Source organism: Epinephelus moara, chromosome 12 (assembly GCF_006386435.1).
Source record: "Epinephelus moara isolate mb chromosome 12, YSFRI_EMoa_1.0, whole genome shotgun sequence".
NCBI classification, from domain to species: Eukaryota; Metazoa; Chordata; class Actinopteri; order Perciformes; family Serranidae; genus Epinephelus; species Epinephelus moara.
In genome coordinates, this window is record NC_065517.1 from 28,122,292 (window position 1) to 28,136,371 (window position 14,080).

Sequence of the window (14,080 nt, forward strand, 5' to 3'; positions counted from 1 at the left end):
ACTGAATAGTGTATACCCTCATGTAGTGATGTCTGCTGGTGAGTCAGTCTAACAGTGTTGGATGGGTTGAGGCTGTGGATTTGACCAAGTTTGACCACTTTATCACTATTCCCTCTCACTTGTAGCTGTTTTTTCGTTATCTTTTGAATTTAATATGAATTATGGAACCGTTTTTGTTCACGTTTGTTTCTCCCGTTTCGTAAAATAAATTATTGAAAGTTGCTTTTGAAGTGCGTGACAGAAGTGCGTTTTGAGAACGACCGCAGACTGTCACCTGTTCAACGCATCAGTATCATTAAAAGTAATAATGATTATAATAATAATAATAATGTCAAAATATTATTTACAGACTGATTTAACAGACGATCACTGCTGCCACGATCACTGGAAAGTCTGGGTGAGAGGCTTCCACAGAGGAGCGCCCAGTTTGCACCAGCTTTCTAAAAGACGTTATTTACTTCACTCAAACTACGTGTGGCTATTAGCGCTGGTGTTAGTGAATTAGAAGTTGTTTATCAATGAGGCTCATTTGCATAGAAAGGGGCAATTTTTCCGCCAAATATATGCATATTACCTCATTTAAATACGTGCAAATAACACCGGAGCACCGAGACACAATCTGCTTGGCAGCGCAGTTAGTGGAGCATTTCACCCTCTGCGCGTGCTTTGTGAAGTAGACGGTATCTGTTTGCTCCATTTTTAATGGTTTAGCGGCCGCAAAAGCCACGCAATCCTTTTGTGAATTTGGCAGGAGCCAGACTTTTCTTTTTTGCATTCAAGGTTACAAATAATGTTATGTTCCATAAATGGCTTGATTTAGTTATCAAAATTTCATTTTCTTAACAATAAAGATGCCGCGTTCACATTCTAGTTCTCTTATAACTGCATGTTATTAAAAAATAACCTCAAATCAAATCCTTAATCATTGATAAGTGTGCGTGCTTCCCCCGCCCCTCCCAACAAAAATCCCGCCCCCCCTCTCAGAAAATAGTTCCGACGTCCATGTGTGGGCAGACAACAAAGCGAAGCATGCAGAGCGTGTGAATGGTGTTGGTGCCACCAACAGTGTGGCAGTGGGTGGTTGGAAGATTGGAGTAGAAATCCTGCATGTGGATTAACTGATGATGGGCAGGTGTGCTTGATGAGCTGATAGCAGACAGGTGACTGTGATGAACAGCGCCAGGGGAATCAGGAAGGGAGACCACGCCATACCAATACACACAGAGAAAGCAAAACACAGTGAGAGAAAGGCAAACAGAAACACAGGGAAGCAGAGACACTTGGGACAAACAGCTCTATCAGGTTGGAGCACCAGCACTATTTTCATCACGTCTGCCAGTTCAGGAAATGCTGCCTCATTTCTGACAATAGATAACAGGCCACATTCTGACATCTCAAGCAAAAACAGTTTTTCCTGCCTACAAGTCAATACTGAAAATGGAGTTTCTGAAAATCTTTAGCCGACAGTTCAATAAAAGGTTTGTTTTTAGTGACCTTAAAAGTTTGTGTGTGGACAAAAAACCAAAATGCATTAAAAACAAAACAAACAAAAAAACACAGCTCAGGCCCTGAACACACAGAAAACATTTTGCAGGCCTTTTTTTTTAAAAAAACAAAGTGATTAGTATCTAGTTCCTAAAATGTGGAGGCAGAGTGTACTTGCTGTAGCTCTGGTTGAGGGTGAGAGGCTGTCGGTAAATAGTTTGTTGGGCACAGATAAACGGAGATCTGTGTGGGTACATGAGACCCTAAGAGAGAGGGTGGATCATGGGGAGTACCACCAGTTAGTCCAGGGGCTTCGCATCCCTGATGACCGTTTCTAGTACTGCACTTGTATGCTTCCACGCCTGCTGTTTTCTATTGAGATGGTGGGAACTGTGGTTTGTAAAGTCGTATAGCTCTGGGTATCCAGCAAGTGCTACCACCAGTTTCTCCTCCATTGTTTACCAACTGTAAACTTCTTGTCGTGACCACCACAAAAGGCCCGTCTCTCAAATGATCTAATTCGACAATGGGAAAAAAGCAGAGATCACGTACGGGGGGTTTCGGCTCTGAGTTAAACGTTTTTTCAACTTGGAGTTCAGAGTGCTCTGACAAAAATGCCAGGTGCTAGAGGGCAGAAACATGAGGTGCATAGCAACGCAAAAACAAAGAGCAAAAAGATTCTCATTAAAAAAAAACTACAAAAAGCCGCCTCCAGCTGCTAAAATGCTTCCTGTGTGATCGGGGACTTAGTTTAGAATACCCATGTCCGTGTGGACCAGGCTGTAGTCACCAATCTCTGTGTGTATGCATCTTCACAGAATTTCTTTATTTTCAGCCAGGTTTTAACAGAAGAAGAAGAAGACGTCGAAGAAGAAGTCCATCATTATTTCCTATAGATTTCCTCTAATTTGTTGGAAGTGTACAGACCGAACATTAGCTCTATTTTCCTATATTAGTAAAAATTATATTCTTGTCAGGAAAGCTTTACAGCAAATTTGTGTAACTAGAGACCAATAAAAAGTGCATGTGTATAAAGTCAACAGCAAAATCATACCATGATACCTGCTGTCGAAACAATAAATTACCAATGAAACCCGCAGGGACTCCTGATAAGCCTCCATGTGAATGCTTCACACTGGTGAATAATGGATTAAGTATTCAGAGCTGTGGTTGAGGAACATTTTTTTTTAAATTGTCGCAGCATTCTTGAAAGAAACAACTATATATGTCACTAGATTCATTTTAGCTTCTGATAAGTGCCAGAAAATCCTGTATAACTGCTCAAAGAAAACCAGATGATTGTTCACCGATGGATTGTTTCCAGCTGCTGCCAGCACCGTGACATGCACACCTATTGCTTTCCAGTGCGATCGTTTTTCTACACCTCGCTTTTAGGACAGATCACAAGTCATGTCACCTGGTCGTGATGCATTGAATGCAGCGAGAGGCTTCCAGCAAGTGACTCGATCAGTCAATATCAATTCGTATGCGTCGCCTGTCTGCACCACGTTCTGGACGCATTATATTTATCTGCAGCACATGCCATTTTACCGGACAGTTATTCATAATGATGCAACCATGATCATCAGATTTCAGTCTCTTTCAGTCCACCTCACAATACACGCACACGCACACACACGACAGATTTCAAGTTCTAGCTCAAAGCTTGTGGCGGTAATAAATTTGAGCAGACACCAGACTTTAATCTGCTCTATTTATCACTGTGCTCCCCTCGGTATCATGTATCATGTCAACCTTATTACCTGAGTGCACCACAGGGACATGCCAGACTTGAACTAAAGTAAGTAAAAGGCAGAAACAGCTAGAGGAGGTGGCTCGGGCTAACACAGACAGATTACTGTCTTTGATGATAACAGCTTCAGATATCATCTTCTGAAATTGAAGGGGGTCACACAGAGCACCTCGGATGAGTCAGTCTGCGGTGATGCATTTTATTTGGTAACTTACTCCTGGCAGCATTCGTTTGGAGGAGAGTTGAAAATCAAAGAGAAGAGGGTCACGAAGAAGCTAAATTTTGCAGGTGAAGTGTTCATTTAAGTGCAACATTTTCCTCCGCCTCGCCTATGTCTGACTGCCATTTTTATTTTACAGATACTAGAGGTAAGTTAAACACATGACATCCCTTTCCACACTATATTTCCCTCCAATGCCTCTCTGAATGATTTATAAGAAAAACCTGAGGGCTTCACCTTCCTCTGCAGCAGGTACTAATTACAGCTCGCCTCAGAAACGTCATGGGCTCTCATTTACCATGTCAATGGTGTGTTGGCAGATTCATCCAGCACATGGCTGCCTGTCTCACTGCCTTGCCAGAGGCGAGACTTAATCTACTCCTTCACATTGCGGCATGGAGGAGTACTTTAACTTCATGTTTTTATTGCATATGCACTATGCACTGAACTCACCTGCAACCTATAATTACTTATCTACAAAATAATGTCAAAATATCAAGATCAAGACTTCTTTTAATTGTATATTTCTCAAACATAAAAAAACTAGAATGCAAACAGGCAAAGAGAAAGTTACTACACGACATCATGTTAAAGATGACTGCAAATTTAAACCTGCATTAACTAACTTTATGGCGACTTGGGGGTAGTGGAAACTGCTGTTAGCTGTTAAGTGTTAGCACACTTGCTAGCTAACAGTTGTCTATTAATGCATCCAGCAGATACAGAGCAACTTTAGCATTCAGTTTAAGTCATGACTCTTGCTACCTGGTTTAATTTTCATCCTTTATGCTCTGTTTTTGGTCTCCACCAGCTCCTGATGGAAATATCTAGCTCTTTAGATGCTAAAAAGCTCCACTATTTTCACCAGCTGTCTTTGCTGTTTGCAACTGATGCTTGGCAGGTAGATACAGTCAATTTTTAAAGACCAAAAACCTGGAAATAATGCTAATGAGAGCAATAAGAAGAAGACGATATACTTAATCAATCCCTTAGGGGAAATTCAATTTATTTTTCCACTTTCTTGTCATATACACACAGGCCCGAAATACACACACATGCACAAACAGGACCTATACATCCATTAAATTGCGAGATGTCAGAGCAAGGGGGCTCCCCATGGACAGTTCGGGGTCCAGTGCCTTGCTCAAGGGCACCGTAGTGGTGCCCAGGAGGCGAACTGGCATTTCTCAAGTTGCCAGTCCACACTCCATATTTGGTCCAGATGGGGACATAAACCAGTGTTCCTCTATCTCCCAACCAAAGTCCCTATGGACTAAGCTACTGCCGCCCCAATGAGAGTGAATTAAACAATGTGATTTCACAGAAATATGTGAAATGATCAACCTGTGAACACTGCATTACAAAGTGATGCTACTGCTGTTGAAATTACAGGATGGAGACACAGTTGGGTTTAAGCACCAAAACTACTTGGTTAGGTTTAGAAAAAGCTTGTGTTTTATGTTCAACCAAATGTATGTGTTATGTACGGAACACAAGTATGTTGTAAAGTAAAGGAAGTACATTACATAACATTGAGTAAATACCTAAAAGATGTACATATGTTAAGTTAAAGATGTCCATATTGACTTTTAGTTTTACCAGGACACGAGCAGCTGTCTCCTGGGCGAAAGTCCAGTCCATCCTACTTCCTTCCTATGCGGACTCCTTGCTGTTCACACTACCTATGGGGTAGTAGAGTAAACATGTGGGCTGGAAAACCAAAACAATGAGCTGAAAGATGCTAAAAGGCTCAATAAGTAAACTACATGCCTAATCATTTAATCCATTGTTAATATAAAAATACTGATTAGAGGAGCTTTAAAAACAAACCATACATATAACTCATTTGAATTTCAATGTTAAAAACTATATTTGAAGAGCTAAAATCATAAACCTGCATGTCAGCCGGACATCTCAGGGTTAAAACTTGCCTGTCGTGTTTTAAATCAAGCTGACAGATGTATCATAAACCCAGCAGAAATTCCTCCTGCTCCATTCTCCTTCCCCTTATCTCGTCTGTACTGTTGGTCTCCAGAGGACGAAACTGCCTCGACCTCTGCTTCACAGGACACAAACAGCATTTCTCACACACAGCAGTGCTCATCCTGAACGGACACACCACGGGGAGTGTGTGTGTGATGTACACCAGAGGGACCATGTTAGCAAGAGAAGACAGGTTTGACAAATGTGTATTAGCTGGACAAGCAACACTGGCTTTACGTCAACGTAGTCGACTGCATGTGCAGGTACACTCTGTCTAATGTTATTACTATTGAATGCCGCTTCCTCTTTTCAACCCACAGAGTGACTGAGTGCACCGAGTCCAGAAAAACACAGGTGATATTCAGCATAAACATGATCCCTCTGAGAATTAATAGAGAGTGAACAGAATCTAGTTCCAAGAAAAAGATAGCAGTCCAAGTCAGACCACTCAACATGTAACAGGAGGATCAAACGCAGTCCCTGGAGTAAGAGACAGGTCCTTAAAGTTAATTGAGTGTTATTGCTAGAATTAAGATCAATACTCTTTTGAAAAGCACTTTTTAAAGTGTCTCTGAGAGAAGAAACAAATAACACAAAGCAAGAGTGACTGAAGTCATCAAAAGGTGCCAAAATCAGACTCCATTTACTGCTGATAGAATAAATAGGTTTCAAAGGGGGGAATTATGTATTTAAAAGTGTCTGCTTTCAGAATTAAAGTTCCCTTTGATTAATTTTTGTTACAAAGTGATTTAGCGATGTTTTTCCCACCACTTCTCAAATAAGACAATTAAGAGAAAATAATAGTCTAGGTAAAGACAACAGTTTATAAAGAACAGAAAGGCTATGGTGCCAAAACAATAAAACTAATATTTTCATCACAAACTAAACTAAAGCACTTAAAACATTTAAAGTTGTTTTTTTTTTTTTTTTTTTAAATTGTTCAGTAAAAGGCCAAAGCTGTTGTATAGTATAGAGACAACTGGACCCAAAAGTGTGACAGCTGCTCAGTTTTAAGTGGATCTATTTTCAATAAAGCAAGAAGGGGTGTCTTAGATTGACCCAGGGCATTTGGGGGAAACAGGCCAGGAAGGTTGGAGTGGCAAACAGGTGACCAGTGGGTGTGGATCTGAGGCACAGAGAAACAAGGTATATGCAAAAAAATCCAAGAGGAAAAAAGCAATAAGCAACAAATAGTTCATACTGCAAGGTAGACTGAATTGCAGAGAGTATTTGTACTGCTGGGGTTAATTAGTGAATGGCTTTCAGGTGAGTGGGCAGACTGGCAGCAGGAGACACAGAGAGACAAACATAGAGCCACAAGAAACAACGGGGAATGGGGGAAACAGCTGACACATGAGGAATAAAGGAAAGACAGAGACTATGACAAAACAGTTCTGACAAGATAGTGGGTAGCACTCCTTCAGCTGATTTTTCATCCATATTCCAGATGGTCATCAATGGTTGATGGTTTCTGCTCAGCCTTGCAATTTGCTCTTACATGCAGCAAAGCATAACACAATAAATGTTGTTTAGTTAGTTGTTTTGTTCTTTTTGGGGAGTTCTTGGAAGAAGTGCAAATCAAAGCAACAGGAGAGAAAGGACAATTTATCACACAGATAGAATCAGCTCACGGAGGCAGAGGGGAGACAAGACTCTACAGCCATGCAATCTCACAACAAGTCAGCTATTGGTCTGATTACATTAAGCCTCTGGGGGCAACGGCTTTGGGGAGTACCCACTGTAGCCACATTCAGGCCAAGACTTCCTGCTCTGTGGATTACCTACTCCGGTAATTTTTGCTCATCCATATAAACAAGTATCTGCATATTAATGCCATCCATCCATCCATCCATCCATCCATCCATCCATCCATCCATCCACCCACCATTCCATTCATTCACCATTCCATCCATCCATCCATCCATCCATCCATCCATCCATCCATCCATCCATCCATCCGCTTATTCGCAGCCTGGTCGCAGGGGCAGCAGGCCGAGCAAAGCACCCCAGACGTCCCTCTTCCCAGCAATCCTTTCCAGCTCCTCCTGGGGGACCCCAAAGCGTTCCCAGGCCAGATGAGATATGTAATCCCTCCAGCGTGTTCTGGGTCTGCCCCGGGCCTCCTACCAGGTGGACGTGCCCAGAACACCTCTAACTGGAGGCGCCCAGGAAGCATCCTGATCAGATGCCCGAACCACCTCAACTAGCCCCTTTCCTTGTGAAGGAGCAGCAGCTCTACTCCGAGCTCCCTCTGGATGTCAAAGCACCTTACCCTATCTCTAAGGCTGAGCCCAGCTACCCTTTGGAGGAAACTCATTTCAGCCGCTTGTATCTGCGACCGCATTCTTTTGGTCATTCTATGCATATGAATGCAATGCAATAAATCATTGTCAGACAATAACCAGTGGGTTCAGAGACTATTTTGGCCCATTGGTTTTGCCCCTTTTACTCTGTTTACCTGCTGCTCAAACGCCATTGGTAAATACTATTAAAACTTTGAAAACCTTAAATTTTCATGGCAGTCGGTCTAAAAGTTGTTAATAGTTCACTCCAAACCACAATTGTCAATCTCATGGCTGTGCCAGAGACAAAGTCAAGGTATCACCAAATTCAATAGGTTTCATCAAGTGACTGACTATATGAAGATGGCCAACGCGTCTCCACTTCCTCACACTGTACAAAAATGAAGCCAAAATTTTACAGGTACGGGTGTTGCCATGGTCATTTGGAGCCAGAGTCTACACAGTAGCGATTGGAAGTGGAGCTGTGGTTTTGAAGTTCAGTTTGGTTTCATGCACCCATTTGGACCCAACTGCCTTTGGTCAAGCAGCGCCTTTGGTTGCAAGCACATAGACACACACAGCTGTCAATCATGATGTCACGCCCCCTTTTTAAAGCATCAAATAACTAATTAAGACCAAACTTATGAGAAAAATTAACACTTGGATGTACATTCAAATTTGAGTTTGGTCCATGTCCCATTGGCATCAGTGGGCGGGGCAGGATGTATGACCTATACCGCCACCAGTCATTAGGGGGCTCCACTTTTGGGGAGCCACGTCATGTTGTCCATCTTTATATACCGTATATGGATTCATCCCCTGGGGACTATGAACGTCTGTACAAACATTCATTGCAATCCATTAGGTGTTGAGATTTCATTCTGAACCAAAGTGGTGGCCATTCAACTAGTGCAGCTAAAAATATAGCCCCAATGGGTCCTCAACCACCACACCATGTTCTCTGATTCTCAGAAATGCTATTTTTTACCTCTAATCCTATATTAGATTAGATGAAGACTGATGAGATGAAGATGTTCCTCACTTGATGCCCCTTGTATCCACATATCCTGTGGCCAGCTGTAGCATGGGGGCACTCAAAGATCTAACAAGACAGGAGCAACCACACACACAAAAACACGTGTACACAAATTCTGCCTGCAAGCGACTCAAAAGAGATTACACGCGCTTTGTATGACCCGGATCACGAGGCAGATAATAATATTGATTTGATAATTGTAAAGGTTATGTTAGACCTCAGGCTACTCAAGGTTTTAACTGCAGCGGTTGAACTGGTGAGTCACAGCAAATTAGTGACCTGTTGTTGTAAATGCTGGTACTCCTCTCAGTGTCATGAACTCAAAATATTTTGCTCGGTTTAAATATTTTCAAGGCCTGCACGCTACAAACCCAAAAATGTTCCAACCTGCACACGAGACACTGTATCTAACATCCTTACTGTATTCACAGCATGAGGCTCCTCTCCAGCAGAATGAAGTGTGGAATGAATATTTAATGAATGCGGGGCCTCTTTGTGTCCCTCCTCTCACCCTGCTGATGACGTAAAAAGGAACTGTGGTTTTCCATCAATTGCATTATCCATATTTGCTCTTTCACTGCCTGCCTGCTTCGCCTGATTGAGAGAAGATACGGACGCCCCCGTCACAACAACATACACACACATTCACTGATGGTGGGGAAGGTGTGTCCTGAGACTCAATGTAATCCTCTGCACAATGCATCACTTTAAACTGAAAGTCTTGCATTTGCAAATTTGTTCTGATTGTAACTGTTGTATATTTTACAACTATAAATGAAGATCACTGCGTAACCTTTCGCCAGCTCCTCTCCTGACTTCAGTGTCAAATGTATGCACAGTGGTTAGTCTCAATATTGGTGACAAATGCAAGTATCCACAAATTAAAACAAGATTCTGAAGTGTGCAGGCTGTTCACATCCACTGTTCATACGTAAACCTGTGAAAGTAAAGCACCACAATTCGTATATAACACACAGAATCAGGAGCCAGTAATTAGTATATAACCCAAACTCGTGAAATAAGCCATCACATGACCAATGCACTGACAGGCGTAAGGAAGTAGTATAAAGACAAAGTCTGGTGGATGGGTCACAAATCACAGCACTGTCCCCCAGGAGACCTGTGCTCAGGAACGTGTGAAACCAATTAACTTTGAGACTAGACTTTTATTTTAAGGTATGTTGTCACCAGGTTTCTTTTCCCAAAACTTTAGCTACATAACTTTAGCTGCCTAAACCTAACCCAGGCAACTTTATGATGCCCAACCATGTAATTTTACCTGACAAAACCAAACCTACATAACTTTATATTAGGTACATAACGTAATAATGCCATTTGTGGGGCGCTAATTCATAAGCTATTATAGCTATGAACCATTGTATGTGCATTTTTGTGCATGAGGACATGTTGAAATGTGTGTGGCAATTTGTGAGTAATTTATCATGCATATTAAACACCCGAATAGGTGAATAAACCTGAGGTTAAAAATCTATATATAGAATATTGGGTTCAACACTGCTCAAAAATCTTTACTGATGTACATTGTACCTTGTAGAATTTGTTGAGAGCAAAATGACGTAACAACAGTCAATGGAAACCAAAATCATCAACCCACTGAGGGCTGGATTCAAAATTGCACTATTGAAATCACAGGCTGATCCAACTTGCGTGAATTTTATCACAGCAACTTATAATGTGACTCAGTTGTGTGTGTGTGTGTTGGATGGATCGATACATAACTTCGTGTGTGTGTGTGTTGGATGGATCGATACATAACTTCCTATTGGTGCTCAATTGGATTTCGGTCAGGGGAACGAGAGGGCTACACACTCTGGCCACATGAGGCCAAACATTGTCCTGCACCAGGAGGAACCCAGGGCCCACTGCACCAGCGTAAGGTCTGACAGTCACTCTGAGGATTTCATCCTGGTACCTAACAGCAGTCAGGGCACCGTTGACTACAACATGGAGGTCTGTGTGACCCTCCAAAGATATGCCTCCCCAGACCATCACTGACCCACTGCCTAACTGGTCATGCTGGATGATGTTACAGGCAGTGTAACGTTCACCATGGCATCTCCAGACTCTTTCTTGCCTGTCACATGTGCTCAGTGTGAACCTGCTCTCATCTTTGAAGAAAACAGGGCACCAATGGCAGACCTGCCATTCTGGTGTTCTCTGGTGAATGCCACTAGAGGACGTTGGGCCCTCATGCCACCCTCATGGAGTCTGTTTCTGACAGTGTGGTCAGAAACATGCACACCAGTAGCCTGCTGGAGGTAATTTTGTAGGGCTCTGGCAGTGCTCCTGTTCCTCCTCCCACAAAAGGAGCAGATACCGGTCCTGCTGCTGGGTTGATGCCCTTCTACGGCCCTGTCCAACTCTCCTTGTGTAACAGCCTGTCTCCTGGTATCCCCTCCATGCTCTTGAGACTGTGCTGGGAGACACAGCAAACCTTCTTGCAACCACACCTATGCATGTGCCATCCTGGAGGAGCTGGGCGACCTGTGTAACCTGACTGGGCTACAGGCACCGCCTCATGCTCCCGGGAGTGACAAGGACACTAGCAGAACACCAAACTAGAGAAGAGAAGTCAGGAAGGATAAGGACAGAGCAACTGTCTGTGGACACCACATGTAAAACCATTCCCTTTTTGGGGGTTGTCTTGTTTTTGCCTCTCCATCGCACCTGTTGTCACTTTGATTTGCACCAAAGCAGGTGACACTGATTCACAATCACTTGTGCTTCCTAAATGGACAGATTGATATCCTGAAGTTTAACAGACCTGGTGTTAGACGCTTCTCTTAATTTTTTTTAGTAGTGTATTTACATGTTAAATTGTTTGAATTTTGTTGGTATGAACACCAAACGTTCCCACATTTTCCAACCCATTTTAAAGTTTTGTTTTCATGCGTCGATCATGAAACACACATTTGTTACAGTACTGACTGTCATTTCTCTCCACACCAATCTGTGTTCTGTTCTTCACTCTTTCCTGTGTGGATCTCTCCTTGATGTCACACTGACCTCACTGTCGTTCTGTTCGGTTACTGAGTCAAATCACTTAACCACACTTGGTGTTTTTTGTCCTCTTTTTGTTATGTTCTTGAGCTGGTAGAGCTGTGACAATGACTCACACTTTTATGTAATCCAGTATCAAGTAATTGTATGTATTGTGAATGGAAATGCTGAATCACACACTTAATCACACGCCCAATGTGCTTAATCACACTCCAGTGTTTTTCACACCGAATTAGAGCAGCTGTATTAGCAGGAGTGGATTCTCTGCAGACTCTAATCATTGCATCGAACATCCTGCTGCTTAGATTGACACAGTAGAAAGGTGAGAACCTCGTATCTCCCAGACCTGAGAGAGATTTTTGATCGACCAGTGTGCAGACAATGACACTTGTCTTACAATTTCTTCTTGATTTTGAGTCATTATTCTGAGTTCACACCAACAAGGTCATCATCCCCTACTGGCTTCCCTCCCATGAACACAGTTAATATTCAGCCAGCCTAAGAGCACTGAAAGGTAATTGGTCTAAGGTTTTCACATGAGGATCACTGAAAACGAACTGGTTTGCTTGTAGACTCTAACATGAATCAGGACCTAAAAATCATTCCCTCCTCAATCTTTCGGTGAGTTTTTCACACACACGTTATCATATCCTAGGAGTTCAATGATTTATCGCCACAGTGAAGTTATATAGGCTCAAAGGAAGCTATACAGGTTAAGGTCTAGGTAACAGGAATTCAAAAGCAAAACCACAATGCAAGAAAGGAACATGCAACTTTGACAGACTGGCAGGGAATGAGTGAAAATGGGTTGGTTAAATACTGCAGGGCTGACGAGGGGAAGTGGGAACTGGTGAGCAGGTGGGCGGGGCAGGTCAGGCAACTGCAGAGCTGATGAGGGAAGTGGGAACAGGTGTGCAGAAGGGTGGGGTGATCAGGTGATGAGGAAAGGCTGGGAATCTGGTGGATGGGTGGAAAATGGTAATTAAAGGGCCTGGAGAATATAGAAAATGGCCACAGACTGTGACACGTCTTGGTTTTGAAAGCAATTATTGTTACTGCGCTGTACATTTCTTCCAGTCTCACCTTTGCCAAAGTAAAATGCAACAAGTGACTGTGGGTGCACACTTTTTTTTTTACTTTTAGTAGGTACAGCAGCTGCCCTTAAAATGTACATTTAAGCAATATCACATGAGAGGGAGTGATGTTGTACTGTATATCGGCACGGCTGTGATTCGGTCATAGACAATTACAGCCGTGCCGATATACAGTACAACATCACGACCTCGAGTGTGATAGGCTTTTATAACAGTTCAACAACAGCTTAAACAGCAGTGCTGAGTAAGGAAATGTTAAACAAAGGTGATGAAATGAATTATTTAAGTATGTTATGTAGCTCCACGGGGAAAAAAAACAGTTCCCCCAGTCTGTTGCCAGGCAACGCAGCACACACCAGGAACTCACAAGCTACTTTGTATTTACATTGATCTGCAACTGTGTAACTTCGTCCAGTTCGGCTGATGAAACGTTGGCAAACCTGGATGTTGGCACGGCCGGATTCAGCTTCCACTCTCCCTCATCCTCATCAGCCCATTCTGTTTGCCTGACCATTTTTGCTCCTCTCCAGTTTGTCGAGGTCGGCTGATGTTACACAAACACACCTGGAGGTCTGCACAAAAGAGTCCTGGCTTTCCTTTTCCTCGTCCTCTCCTGACGACCACTCATAATTTAATTCACATGTAATTTTGGGGAAAATATCCATCTTCTTGGTGTAACGCTATAGTGTCAGTTTGCGTCAATGTAGCGAGTGTGACAGCGGGTTAATTAACGGCTGTATTTATAACACCTGTGAGCGGAGTGATTTTACTGTTACAAGTCCCAGTGATGTTATACTCTATATCAGCACCCATGGAATGCCTCTCGTCCAATCAAATTACTCAGTCGGAACTAACTGTATTACATGCAGTATAACATTACGTCCTGAAATTCGACCCTCTTGCTTTTATATCCGTTACCGTGGAGATAAAACAATGCGGTGTACTGAGTTTGCCAGAGACAGAGATCAGAGAGAGAGCTCTGCTGTTGTTATTTTGCAATGTATGTAGTTTATCTTTAAAGTTATACCTGCACAGATTGTAGATTCTAACATCAACAGTGAAATTACATTTGCAGTTCTCCGTCACTGTTATTTTCATAGTTATGTCCTGTTGTTGTTTGTGATATTTATGATTATTTGTCGACCTAAACAATCAATATTCCTAGTATTACTGTTCGACTGGTCCTCAGTTACTTGAATGCACTGT